The sequence below is a fragment of the Pantherophis guttatus genome, chromosome 6 (assembly GCF_059756535.1).
Source record: "Pantherophis guttatus breed Tessera chromosome 6, ASM5975653v1, whole genome shotgun sequence".
In the NCBI taxonomy this organism is placed as follows: Eukaryota; Metazoa; Chordata; class Lepidosauria; order Squamata; family Colubridae; genus Pantherophis; species Pantherophis guttatus.
The window spans coordinates 91,547,415-91,562,078 of record NC_142068.1 but is presented as its reverse complement, the minus strand read 5'-3'; the positions used below and the strand labels follow the sequence as shown (position 1 = coordinate 91,562,078).

General features: G+C 45.4%; 1 long non-coding RNA gene across 1 annotated transcript; it reads right to left on the bottom strand.

The window, feature by feature from the left end:
- Window positions 1-6,636: 6,636 nt before the first annotated feature.
- LOC148113189 (uncharacterized) lies at window positions 6,637-12,381 on the bottom strand. The gene is made up of 2 exons (XR_015728535.1): window positions 11,783-12,381; window positions 6,637-6,913 (listed from the first exon to the last, which is right to left on the bottom strand). It is a non-coding gene; the product is annotated as an uncharacterized LOC148113189 (long non-coding RNA).
- Between the last annotated feature and the right edge of the window lie 2,283 nt (window positions 12,382-14,664).

The following is a 14,664-nucleotide window of genomic DNA, read 5'->3' as shown; positions in this document are numbered from 1 at the left end:
CCCTTTCTTCTATTCCTTGGAAGAGTAAATCTCTGGTCCCAGTGATCGACCCAAATTCATTCTCATATTCTTCACTCATCCTCCTAGGAACAGACACAGAGGTGGTATTCAGCCGGTTCGTACCGATTCGGGCGAACCGGTAGCGGTGACTGTGGGTGCCACCCACCCACCCACCCGGATGTAATGCCGTCGTATTTAGCCATGTTTTTGAGGCCAGGAGCATGCGTGGAAGGCATGCACATGAGCAAAGCACATGCGCGGAAGGCCAGGCGCATGCGTGGAAGACGCGTGCACACGTGAAGCAAGCATGCACATGTGAGGTGAACCTGTGGTGTGGAAGCCACTGCTGAACACACACACACACACACCCCAGTCATCTCCAAAAACAGCCCCATTACCGTGATGAAGTAGCACAGAAGAACATGGGGAAGGGAGCCCATTTCATTCTCTATTTCAGAATTTTTCTCTGTGGGCTTCTTGTTTTATTGCAAGCTGCACTGATGACATATTGTCAGCGGGGAGGGAAAGAAAAGAAAAAAACCAGAACAAAGGTTCTTTGAATGACAGCACACAATCCGGTGACTTCCTTTCGAAAGAGGGGTGGGGGAATGAATGATGGGGTTGAGATTATGCTGCTGGTCCACTTGCAGCAAAAACAATTTATGTAGCTGCGGTGAAGCACAGCAGAGATAAAGATTCATACCAACCTGCCTGGTTTGAATGATACATGCCAATCATAAAATTAGTTTTCCCTTCTTCTCGGGACTATCGTTTCCCCTGGGGGAAAAAAAATGATCTCCCTCGCATTTTGCTTTGCCTTATTGTGATGAAGGAGGATAGGAGTAAATACGACATTTAATAGAGCTCATCGAAGATTGGCATTGTTCCTAACCCTTGCTTCCCCACGAATCTGTCACTTCAAGCTTGAAGATAGTGTTTCCGGGAGCTGAGTAACATTGATGGCATTGCCAGAGAAGAAGAATATTCTAACGATAGGAGCCCATTTGCCTGCTCAAAATTGTGTTCTTGGGCACTGATTCATGATTAAGAAAATAATTGGATCTACAGACTTTAAAACTTGAAATCTTGTGTCTAGATTACACAGAATAACAGAGTTGGAAGGGATCTTGTAGGTCTTCTAGTCCATTCCCTTGCTCAAGCGGGAGACTCTATCCCAGTGTTGGGGAACGAAGTGCTGAAATGGGAGCGCTGGAAACCAGAAGAGCAGCTCCCTGGCGTGCATGTGCATGCCGGGAAACTGAGCTTCCGGTTTCCGGTGTGTGCATGCATGCCAGTCACCTGGCCTTCTGGTTTCTGGCTCGCATGCACACGGGAAGACCAGCTGGCTGACGCACATGCATGCACTGGAAACGGGAAGTTCAGCTTCCCGGTGCGTGCGTGCACGCCAGAGAGCTGATCTTCCGGTTTCCGGCACTCTGACGCATGCAAAGACCAGCTGGGCGGTGCACAAATGCACGCCAAAATCTGGAAGGGTGACGGCTGGTGTGCCCACAGAGATGGCTCTGCGTGCCACTCCCAACACATGTGCCATAGGTTCACCATCATGGCTCTATACCATTTCTGACAAGTGACTGTCCAGTCTCTTCTTGAAAGCCTCCAGTGATGGAGCACCCACAACTTCTGCAAGCAAGCTGTTCCATTGGTTGACTATTCTCACTGTTGGAAAATTTCTCCTTATTTCTAGGTTGAATCTTCCCTTGATCAGTTTTCATCCATTGTTCATTGTCTGGCCTTCTGGTGCTGTGGGAAATAGGTTGTTCCTCCTTCTCTCTGTGGCAGCCGCTCAAATATTGGAAGACTGCTATCATGTTTCCCCTGGTCCTTCTCTTACCTAGCCTAGCCATGCCCAGTTCCTGCAACCGTTCTTCATATGTTTTAGCCCCAGGGGCCTCCAATCATCCTTCTCTGCACTCTTTCCAAAGTCTCAACAGCTTTGTTCCTTATGCCATCTGCCTTGCAAATTGGCAGGATTCTTTTTGACAACTTTCTTGGTTTTTTTCTTTGGAAAACATTTCTCTTCAAGAAGCTTCTTCGGTTCTAACATTTCTTTGGAAACATTTCGCTTCTCATCCAAGAAGCTTCTTCGGTTCAAAGGTAAAAAACTAAAAGAAGTCCAGTTGTCCCAAAGATACTTTACAAAAAGCACATTTGGGACATCCATGGCCTGGATGATTGATAATCTCCATAAACATAATGTCAAATGGTTATGTCTACATCTGTGTTCAGAACTGGACCAACCAGCACAACATCACAATTATCACTATGCAAAGGCAAATGAGGAATCTATTGATTACATACAAAACATGGGTAGTGTGAAGTTTCCAAAAGATGCCCTAATTAATTCATGAGCCATGACCCAAACTTCAAAAGAAATACAGTCATTTATTAGGAGCACCATTTCGGCAATATTTGGATGCAGTTAGAACTAATCCCATGTAGATTTACATTCCCCTATGACCCTGTCTCTCCCCTCCTCCCTGGCCATGTCATAAATCACATTCTCCAATTAACCACTTTGGCTGGCTGTGAAATCCAACACCCTCCTACTGATTGCGGTAAGAAAGCATGTATGGAATGTAGTTTCAGTTAGGGAAATCAATCAGCTCTATCAGTTCTCCCTCCCTCCTGCTCATGGCAACTTGAAAGCTTTGCAAGTTGACAGGTAGCCTTCAACTTACGACAGCTCATTTAGTGACTGCTCAAAGTTACAACGCCACTGAAAAAAAGTGGCTTATGACCATTTTTCCACACTTAGGCAGCATCCCCATGATCATATGATCAAAATTCGGATGCTTGTCGACTGGTTCATAATTATGACCATCGCTATCCTGGGGTCACATGATCCCCTTTTGCAACCTTTTGATAAGCAAAGTCAATCGGAGAAGCCAGATTCACTTACCAACCAGGTTACTATCTTATCAACTGCAGCGGTTCACTTAACAACAGTGGCCAGAAAGGTTGTAAAATGGGAGCCAAACCAATGACTCACTTAACAACAGAAATGTTTCCAGCTCAGTTGTGGTCCTAAATCGAGGATTATCTATACGCAACTTAATGCTGGCTCTTTATGATCCAGATCCAGATCAGGAGGCCTAGCTTTGTTTGAAAGCAGCTCAGCTACATGAAATGACAGATCCTTGGCAGGTTGCAGACTTATTTCGCTTAGGGAAATTGTGAAGAAATAATAGACTGGATGGCTGCAAACTCTAAAGCCACTCAATTCAGCTCTCATGAAGGCAACAATTGTGCCGCCACGAAGTCATTCTGACTGCTTACAGCATTTATGGCAATTTTACAAAAGGACGGTCAGTTATATTTGGTGACTTTTAGGGTGATTAACTCTTGGCAGGCATTAGGGGACTGAAATTAGACTCCTGGACACTTTTCTCAGGGAAGGGAAGAAAAGTGCTTCTGACAAATGCCAGCTCTGAAACTCCTCAACGTTCCTTCTGGTTCCCTTTGCTTGAAAACCGTTCCGGCCTCCTAAGAAACTCTGCCATGCCCTGCACAACACTTCCATGATCAAGATTTTATTAATAGTCCGGGCAATTTTTCTTCTTCTCCAAATTAGTAACTCATCAACAAAGCAGGACAAGAAGCAACAGATGTGTCAGGTCCGTTTTGGTGGGAGGAAAGGAGGGATCTCAAAGGTGGTATTCAGCCAGTTCAGATTGGTTCGGGAAAACCGGTAGTGGCAACCTGCAGGTGGGCCCACCTCGCCCAGGCGTTATGCCATCCTATTTAACCACATTTTCTAAGCCACGTGTATGCGTGCAAGCCACGTGCCCTCAAATTTTCGGTGCATGGCGAACCACTGCTAAAATCATGTGAAACCTGCCTCTGAGTGATCTGTATATGAAGTTTCGGTTTCCTGCATTACTGTGCTAATCTCTATATGAAGTTTCTCTTTCTGTTTCTTGTATTGCTGTATTAATCTCTATATGAAGTTTCTGTTTCCCTGCAATGATGTAGTGTGGGAGGGGTTTGGTTAGCATTGCTTTAAACAGCTGGTTTTAAGTGAGAGGCTTCAGTTCTTGCCTAGACCTCTTGTTATCACAAACCTTTCAATAAAAGCTCCTTTTGGAACCACTGCAGTTTCAAGAGTCCTGCTTTATTCAAGAGTCCAGTTTCAAGAATCCTGCGCAGAAGTGGCTCGTGTGAGCGAAGCGAGCACGCATTCACATTTGAGAACTGGTAGGGAAGGTAAGTGAATCCCACCTCTGAGGAGACCCTGCACCATTTCTGACAGAGGGCAGTCCAGTCTCTTCTTGAAAGCCTCCGGTGATGAAGCTCCCACAATTTCTAAAGGCAACTTCTGTTCCATTGGTTGATTGTTCTCACTGCCAGAAAGTTCCTCCTTATTTCTAAGTCGAATCTCTCCTTGGTCAGTTTCCATCCATCATTCCTTGTCTGGCCTATATGTGCTTTGGAAAAGAGCTTGACCCCTTCCTCTCTGTGGCAGCCCCTCAAATATTGGAAGACTGCTATCATGTCTCCCTTGGTCCTTCTCTTCACTAGACTAGCCATCCCCAGTTCCTGCAACCGTTCATATGTTTTAGTCTCCAGTCCCCTAATCATCCTGGTTGCTCTGGTGGGACAGAGGCTCTGCAGCTGTCCTTCCTCTGCCTGTACCTGGGTGTGCTTGCACATGCACATCAGGAAGAGGGGGGGAAATGGATTTGTTTATATTCATATTCCCTCTTTTAACCCTTCTGTCTAATGGCTTCTTTCTCCCGGCTGTCATCAAGAAGCCAATCTTTGAGGGATATAAAATACTCCCGGAATGACCTCTGCACCCAAAAGAAATAAGCAGTTTGCTGGCGTGATGTAAGGCCCATCGAGAATGACAAACTCAAGGATTTTTCTCCCCTTCCGCCAAGATTATTTTTCCTGCCGTTTCTCATCTCCTGCCTGCAGGCTGCTGACTCTGATTCATGAGATGAGGGAGGGAGAACCTTTTGAAGCTTTGGTGATCCACTTGTCCTTATCCTATTGCCCAGAGCTGCACCTCCGAGGGAGGGATCATAAATTTATCCTGGGCTTCTTTAATAACCTCGCTGCTTTATTTAGCCCTCTGACACCCCCTGCTGCAGTGAATTCTGGGTCTGCCTTGTACAGAACAGTATTCCTGAAAGGCAGGGAGTTCTTGGCTCACATTTATATGATGGTCAAAGGGTGTAAAAAAATAAAAGAAAGACCGGGGCATCTCAGTTCCAAAGTAAAGCCATGGTTCTTTCTAAATAGGCGACCTCTATATCAGGAAGCTGAGCTTGTCAATCAAAAGGTCGGCAGTTCAGTGGTTTGAATCCCTAGTGCCACGTAACAGCGTGAGCTCCTGTTACTTGTCCCAGCTTCTGCCAACCTAGCAGTTCAAAAGCACATAAAAAATGCAAGTAGAAAAATAGGGATCACTTTGATGGGAAGCAGGGGTGAAATGCTACCGGTTCAGACCGGTTCACCCGAACCGGTAGTAATAAGGTCAAGAGCCTGGTGGCACAGCAGACTAATAGCCTGTTATTATCATTCAGCTGCCTGCAATTACTGCTAGTTCGAATCTCCCCAGGCTCAAGGTTGACTCAGCCTTCCATCCTTTCTAAGGTAGGTAAATTGAGGACCCAGTTTGTGGGGGCAATAAGCTGACTTTGTATAAATATACAAAAGGATGAAGGCTATTGCTTAATGCATTGTAAGCCGCCCTGAGTCTCCAGAGAAGGGCGGCATATAAATCAAATTAAAAAAAAATAAAATAAAAGCAAATGGTGATCATGTGACCCTGGATGCTGCAACCATCATAACAACATGCCAGTTACCAAGCATCCGAATTTGATCACATGACCGAGAGGATGCCCCGATAGTTGTAGACCAGTCCTTTGTCACTTTTTTTTTTTAAGCAGTGTTGTAACATGAATTCCTATTAAGACATGCTGGCTCAGTGGGTAAGATGCTGAGCTTGTCGATCAGAAGTTCAGCAGTTCGAATCCTTAGTGCCGCGTAACGGGATGAGCTCCCGTTACTTGTCCCAGCTTCTGCCAACCTAGCAGTTCGAAAGCAGGTAAAAAATGCAAGTAGAAAAATAGGAACCACTTTGGTGGGAAGATAACAGCGCTCTGTGTACCTTCGGCATCGAATCATGCTGGCCACATAACCATGGAGACATCTTCAGACAGCGCTGGCTCTTCGGCTTAGAAATGGAGATGAGCACAATCCCCTAGAGCCAGAAAACTACTAGCACGCATGTGCAGGGGGAACTTTTACCTTTATATCAAGAAGCAGATCCTTTTCTCAGGTGGAATTGGGCTGTCAACACTGAGAGAAGGGCAGGATGAGGGCAATTTTACAGTAGAGGTGAAATGATCAGGAAATGGGTAGTTATAATAATGTTTTCTAAATTCTCCATTAGGCCAGAGAAGCTGATTCAAAAAAAAAAAAAAATTGCAGGAGACAATAGTCAATGCGTGCAATCCTTGATGGGCATCCATGTGAAAGACTCTCACATTATCACATGCATTGAGCTGAGGAAGATGGGAAAGCATTCAAAAGAGATTCAGAGTGGCTCCACCCACCCACCCCTGACTCTCTGGATTATAAGAGGGATGGAAAGGAAAATGCAGGCAGTTTTGCAAGGTTCGATTATTTACTTTTATTCTTCTTAGGAGTTAGTTTCCTGATCCGATCGACGTTGTGTCACCCAAAGTATCACCTCTCTGGAACGGTATCTCCTCTAGATTGTAATGGCTCCCATCCTGATGATGGTTCTTATAACAAGATTCTGGATACATAGAGAACAAAAATTGCCTTTACTTTGAGCAAATGTTTCATATTCATATTCAGATAGAATCCTCAGGATTTCCTCCAGTTTTAGTTCCCTTGCATCTGAAAATATTCTTCTTTTCTGGAAGGAAAGGACATTTATTCTTAATAAGAACACTAATTTTGATACGTCGATTCTCCTGACTTGTCCCTGTTTAGTGTCATCCTGCAGTATTGGCCCCATATTCCTCTCTTAAAAGTATTATTACAAGTCTGATTGCAATAGGAAGATGCTAAAAGCAAAGACTGCAGAACATCTCTTCCAAGGCCATTACATAAAAAAATATGCAGCCAGAATTCAATTGAAAGTTAGGAAATAACTACTCTCTTTCCTCTTCTCCTTCTCCTCAATTCTTGGTAATCAATAGTAAGTTAATAGCTATTAACTGCAATCTTTTGGCCATCCTACATATTTTAACTCGGTCTTTTCAATAACTGTGGCATGCAGTGATTTCTTTTTCTCTCCCAATGGGATATTAAACATTTAAGCTGTTTTACCTAGTTACTGAATTAACAGGTTTTTCTGAGTTTGCACAGGATGGTGGACAATTTAGGCTGACCAGAGGCCATTTCCCAATCTCAGGATGTATTTCTGTTTGGCGACAGCTTGGTAGCAAACATGCAAAGCGTAATCTCCATAAAGGCATTGCAAAATTCCAATTGAAGCGTGAGAATAATAAGAGACGCGCGAGAAGCCACGTGACCAACCAGCAAGTAATGGAATGCATGTCACTGGAAGGCAAAAATCACAAAACTGTGGTCTCACTTATTTTGGCCATGTTGTGTGGGGGAATTTTGTTTGGAAGAGTTGGCAGTAAAAGAAAAGCAGGCCGCCAGAGAACAAAGTGGCTGGACACCATCAAAGCTGAAACCAGCCAGAGCATACAGTAGAGCAACTCAAAGAAGCAGCGCAAGATCGGAAGACATGGATAGACCTGGCCCATAGAATCGCCAAGAGTCAGGCACGACTGAATGGACAAAAACATCATCACCACACCTACTAGATTGCTAGAAGCCCTACCTCCCTCTCACTCCAGAGACGGGTTTCAGCAGGTTCTGATTAGTTCTGGAGAACCGGTAGCGGAAATTTTGAGTAGTTCGGAGAACCGGTAGTAAAAATTCTGACTGGCCCCGCCCCAAACTATTCTCTGCTTCCCAAGTCCCAGCTGATCAGGAGGAAATGGGGATTTTGCAGTATCCTTCCCCTGGAGTGGGGTGGGAATGGAGATTTTGCAGTATTCTTCCCCTGCCAGGCCCACCAAGCCATGCCACGCCCACCAAGCCACACCCACAGAACTGGTAGTAAAAAATTTTTGAAACCCACCACTGTCTCACTCCCTGCTTCCCACCCACCCACCTTTTATTCTCATATCGCTGTATCATTGTTCTCTTTTTCATTGTTCATTCTATTGTTCCATTACTTCACTACTTCCATTTTTATTGTGGTAAGCTGCCCAGAGTAGCCCCACAAATAGATCCCACAGAGAGGGATCTATTTATAATTTGCTGTGGCCAACTCACCACACCCAACTCACCACACCCAACTCACCACGCCCAACTCACCACACCCAACTCAATGGACAACTCAATGGACAACTCACCATGGCCAACTCACCACGCCCAACTCAATGGACAACTCACCATGGCCAACTCACCACACCCAACTCACCACACCCAACTCACCACACCTAACTCACCACACCCAACTCAATGGACAACTCACCATGGCCAACTCACCACGCCCAACTCAATGGACAACTCACCATGGCCAACTCAACTATTATTGCTTCTTAGCTTGCCAACTCACCACAGCCAATTCACCATGGCCAATTCACCACAGCCAACTCACCATGGCCAATTCACCACAGCCAACTTGCCACAGCCAACTCACCATGGCCAACTCACTGGGAGACAACTTGCCATGGCCAACTTGCAGGGGGACAACTCGCTGCAGGACAAGAGTTACACTAATATCAAAGAAATGGTGGAATAGAATCATGAAAGAATGGATACAAAAGGAGGGACACAATGAAATGCCAACGATAAAAGTTAAATTAATTTTTTATTTATTTTAAATAATTAAATTGAGTTGTTAAATTGCTCCATGGCGAGTTGGCCATGGTGAGTTGGCTGTGGTGAGTTGTCCCATTCTGCACAGAGCATAAATAAATTTAAGAAATTAGCAAATAAATAATACTGTAACATGCAGATCTTGACGTTAAGTCAGCTGATACCCTGGAACAAACTCAGGCATCTGAGTTTGCATCTACCTGCCATCAGACTGACGTTTCCCAAATCCATCTACCTCGATACTTTGGGTGGGATGAGATCTGTAATTGGTTGGATTGGGAAAGTGCATGAGAAGGGGCATGGTGAACTTATTCCCATTTTTTGTTTCTTCCAAAGGAGAACTTCATGATTTTGGGGTACTTGCCAGTAGGAGTTGGAGTCATAACCACTCATCCCACCATTGTTATTTGGGGGGTCATGCAACCCCTACACTGTGTCTTTTTTTTGGACAGCAACATTAGTTCTATGGAGTCTCTGGCTGGTCCCTTTCACCCATCTGGTGGCTTTCTGAAGGTTCTAGTTAATGCTCTCCTGCATGTAGGCCAGTGTTAAGCTTCAAGAGACATGTTTGCTAGTTCAACTATTATTACTTCTTAGCTTGCCAATGGACTATGGGGGGAGGGAAAGGGCAGATAGAGGGAGTAAGATCCAGACATGAAGATGGTAACCGTGAGAAGCAAGGTCACTGCGGCAGGTGTTTACCCAACGATGCCAAACGTTCCCACAACAACATCTGGAGATCCCACTGGACAATTTATTTATTTTATTTATTTTTTTTATTTGATTTATATGCCGCCCTTCTCCGAAGACTCAGGGCGGCTTACAATGTGCTCAGCAATAGCCTTCATCCTTTTGTATATTTATACAAAGTCAGCTTATTGCCCCCACAAACTGGGTCCTCATTTCACCTACCTTAGAAAGGATGGAAGGCTGAGTCAACCTTGAGCCTTGGCGAGATTCGAACCCTGCAGTAATTGCAGGCAGCTGGTCTTAATAACCAGCTTTAATAACAGGGTGCCTTAAACCCCTGTACTACCAAGGCTCTTGTGACCTGGTCCAAGACGGGATGGAAGAAAGTGAACTCTAATTATGCGGGTCTATGTGGGAAGTACTCAGATCTGATTTTGCTTTCATTCTGTGCTGAAACGATGTACTCAATAAAGTTTTGCATAAAGGGGTTGGATCTTCTCGTCTGTGATAGCTGGTTTGGGTTCATCAGTCAGAACCTGGACACACTTTTTCTTGCTTGATCATAGAATCATGGCATGGTGGAATCCAATCTTCTTCAATGTTCAAGAACAACCATGGACTATAGCAGTGATGGTTAACCTTTTTGGTGCAGAGTGCCCAAAGTGTGCACGGGTGTGCGCGAATGCCCACGCGTGTACCCGAACCCCCAAAATGCAATGCAAGTGCCCCCCGTGCATGCCCCCTGCCCCTGCGCATGCATGTATGTCCACACACATGCACATGCATCCCCATGCATTCGCTCCCCCTGTGCATGCGTCCCACCCTCCCGCGCCCCATTTTGGCTTCCAGGTGTGTGCAGGGGGCTTTCCAGGCCCAAAACGGGGCATGGGAGGCCTCCCATGGCCCCCGCACCCCATTTTGGCTTCCAGGTTGCTGCAGGAGGCCTTCCAGGCCCAAAATGGGGCAATGCGTAGCAGAGACCTGAAGACCAGCTGCCAGGCGGGAGACGTGCGCCAGTGATGGATTGTTACTGGTTCACAACGGATCAGGCGAACCGGTAGCAGTGGTGGCGGGAGGCTCCGCCCACCCGCCCAGATGCTTTTGCGCATGCACAGAAGGGCCGTGCATGAGCACCCACGAGTGAACCGGTAGTGACGGGATTTGGAACCCGCCCCTGGTGTGCGCGCATGCGTGGTGGAGCTGGGCTGGGGCAAAAGGCTGGTGAGTCCGCAGAGAGGGCTCTGCATGACATCTGTGGCACGCGTGCCATAGGTTCGCCTACAGCACAATAGGAACCTCCAGAGATGTAAAACCCACAACTTCTACCGTATAGACATACTTGTTCCATTGTTCTACAGATATTACCATCCAGAAGTTTTAACCAAAATCGAGGTAGTTGCATTGTCAGGTTTCGATGTTGTCTCAAATAAAATAAATTGCATTTCCAAACAGATAGTCTTTAAAGAAATCTTTCATTTTATTAAGCACGACAATCTGTCCCCGATCGTGGCGTAGCCAACTCTGACTTCCTGACCCAAACCTTCCCTTTCCGTTCCCCAATTCTCTGCCTCTCATTGGCCCTCTTCCAAATCACTCTCCCCATATCTACTACTTCAGCTCCCAGGAATGTCCCCCCTCCCATCTCATCTCCTAGAGGATATTATCTTCAGGGAAAATAAGTAGGTGAGAAGTCAAGCGTCCTCTTGCCAACTACCCCCTCTTCTCCTTCTTATGTCAGCACTAGAGTAAATGCAGGTTGAAGTGCTGACATGCATCTTATAACTTTCATTTCTGGTGCTAGTTTCCAAAGTCATGGAATCTAGTTCTTGATCATCTTCCTCATTGTTTCCTTTTGAGGTAGTCCTCAACTTACAACAGTTTATTTAGTGACCGTTACAACGGCACTGAAAATAGTGACTTATGACCAATTTGCACACTTATGAATTTTGTAGCATCCCCAATTGCTACAAAATTTGTTTGTTTTGATTTGTTATCAAAATTCAGGCGCTTGGAAACTGACTCGTCTTTATGATGGTTGCAATGTCCCAGAGTCACATTTTGCGACCTTCTGACAAGCCAAGTCAATGGGGAAAGCCAGATTCACTTAACAACAATTTGAAACTCATTTAACAAATGTTTCACTTAACAACAGAAAGTTTGGGCTCAACTGTTGTTGTAAGTCAAGGACTACTTGTACTTGAACATGGCTCTCATTATTTCCTTCTGGCTAAATGTCCCCAATTTCTTCATCCTGTCTTCACAGAGTATGTCCAAGTTAATCATCTTGGCTGCTGTCGTCTGAACTCTGTTCAAAACTGTCAGTCTCCTTCTGGAAATGGGATGTCCAGAACCATAGACTGTACTCCAGGAGTGGTCTTACTAATGTCAAATAGGAAATAATAATGATTTCTTGTTTCTTTGATGTGAAGTTTCTTCTAATAGAGCCCAGAATTATGTTAGCCCTTTGGGCAGCTGTCTCATACTGTTGAGTCAATTCAGTTTGCTATTAATGACCTGTCCAGTTCCTTCTTGGATACTGTATTTCCAAACTATGAATCCTTTATCTTGTATGCATGGCATGCCCTATATTTTTTCTCTCTCTGACTGTAGTATCACACCCATTTTTCCTCCATTGGTGGAAAGGAGGTTTTAGTCCTTTCCACCAAATCTTCCAAAGTACTATAGTCCTGATAAAATTGTGATTGTGTGTTCTTTCAGCCTAAGGGTTGGACACTTCTCCCAATTTTATATCATGTTCATATTGGTATATTGCTTTTTATGTCCATCTATGTGTAACCTCCGCAGTAGTGTAAATTTCAAAGAGGAACTCAACTGAAAGGAAAATGTACTTTTGATGTCACAATGGCAGCTTTGAAATGGCACAATCTCTTCCATCTTCTGCAATAATAGTTCTGTTCTAGAATATAGAACATAGAATAATAGGGTTGGAAGGGACCTTGGAGGTCTTCTAGTCCAACCCCCTGATCAAAAGAGGAGATCCTATACCCGTGATGGCGAACCTATGGCACACATGCCATATCAGTGGCCATGCCAGCTCAGCTCTGGCACGCGTGCGTGCCGGCCAGCTGATTTTTGGGCCTTCTGGGACCACCAGAAGTAGGGAAACAGGCTGTTTCTTGCCTCCGGAGGGCCTGGGGAGGTGGGGAAGGCCTGTTTTTCTTTCTCACCTGGCTCGAAATCCTCTCTATGCATCTGGGGAGGGCGAAAACAGCCTTCCCCACCCCCTCGGAGGCTCTCCGGAGGCCTGAAACAGTCTATTTCCCAACTCCTGGTGGGACAGGAAGTGACTTTTTTGCTGTCCCCAGCCTCCAGAGACTCCTAGAGACTCCGAGGGGGTGGGGAAGGCTGTTTTCACCCTCCCCAGATGCATAGAGAGGATCTCGAGCCAGGTGAGAAAGAAAAACGGGCCTATCGGACCAATGTGTACCAGGAGCAGGGGGGATTGCGCACGCATGCGCAGAGTGGGCCGCATAGAATTATGGGTGTGGGCACGTACATGCGCAAACCTCCCCCGCCCCACCCCCTCCTGACACACGATGGCAAAAAGATTAGCCATCACTGCCCTATACCATTCCAGACAGATACTGACCTGTCTCTTCTTGAAAACCTCCAGAGATGGAGCACTGACAATTTCCAGATTAAATTGTTCTCACAGTCACATTTCTCCTCAGTTCTAGGCTGGATCTCTCTTTAATGATCTTCCACCCATTACTTAAACAGTAACAGAGTTGGAAGGGACCTTGGAGGTCATCTAGTCCAACCCCCTGGGCTCACACAGGAGACCTAGGGATTCGAACCGTCAAACTTTCTGATCGACAAGCTCAGTGTCTTAGCCACTGAGCCACCTAGCCAGGTACTTCTTGATCTGCCCTCAGTTGCTTTGGAGAATAGGCCGATCCCTTCTTTGGGAGAGCCACTCAAGTACTGGAAGACTGCTATCACATCACTTCTAGTCCTTCTCGTCATTAAATTAAATCACTAAATTAGTAATTTGGGATTGTCAATAAACCTTGTGTAATCAAAAAGAGAAGTTATCCCCAATTGTATTATCCTTGATTGGAGAGTTACATCCATTTATAGGTTATTATTTTCTATAGTCAACAACGTTGGAGTGGAGTTGGCAGTAATGGTGTCACTGGTCTAATGAGTAGAATAGAATAGAATAACAAGAGTTGGAAGGGACCTTGGAGGTCTTCTAGTCCAACCCCCTGTTTAGGCAGGATACCCTACACCACTTCAGACATATGGTTATTCAATCTCTTCTTAAAAACTTCCAGTGTTGGAGCATTCACGACTTCTGGAGGCAAGTTGTTCCACTGATTAATTGTTCTAAGTGTCAGGAAATTTCTCCTTAGTTCTAAGTTGCTTCTCTCCTTGATGAGTTTCCACCCATTGCTTCTAGTCCTACCCTCAGGTGCTTTGAAGAATAGCTTGACTCCCTCTTCTTTGTGGCAGCCCCTAAGACATTGGAACACTGCTATCCTGTCACCCCTAGTCCAGTGGTAAAATCCATTTTTTTTTTACTACCGGTTCTGTGGGTGTGGCTTGGTGGACATGGTGTGGTTTGGTGGGCGTGGCTTGGTGGGTGTGGCAGGGGAAATATATTGCAAAATCTCCATTCCTTCTCCACTCCAGGGAAGGATACTGCAAAATCCCCATTCCCTCCCCACTCTGGGGCCAGCCAGAGGTGGTATTTGCCAGTTCTCCGAACTACTCAAAATTTCCGCTACCGGTTCTCCAGAACCTGTCAGAACCTGCTGGATTTCACCCCTGCCCTAGTCCTTCTTTTCATCAGACTAGACATATCCAGTTCCAGCAACCGTTCTTTACATGTTTTAGTCTCCAGTCCCCTAATCACCTTTGTTGCTCTTCTCTGCACTCTTTCTAGAGTCTCCACATCTTTTTTACATCGTGGCGACCAAAACTGGATGCAGTACTGTTTGTTTTCATAGAAAGAACATTTCTAGAACGCAAAAGCCATGTGTTTGGCCAGACCCCGGATGTCCACGAATTAAGCTCGAAGAAGAAAATTCATTTTAACTTTCTCTGAAC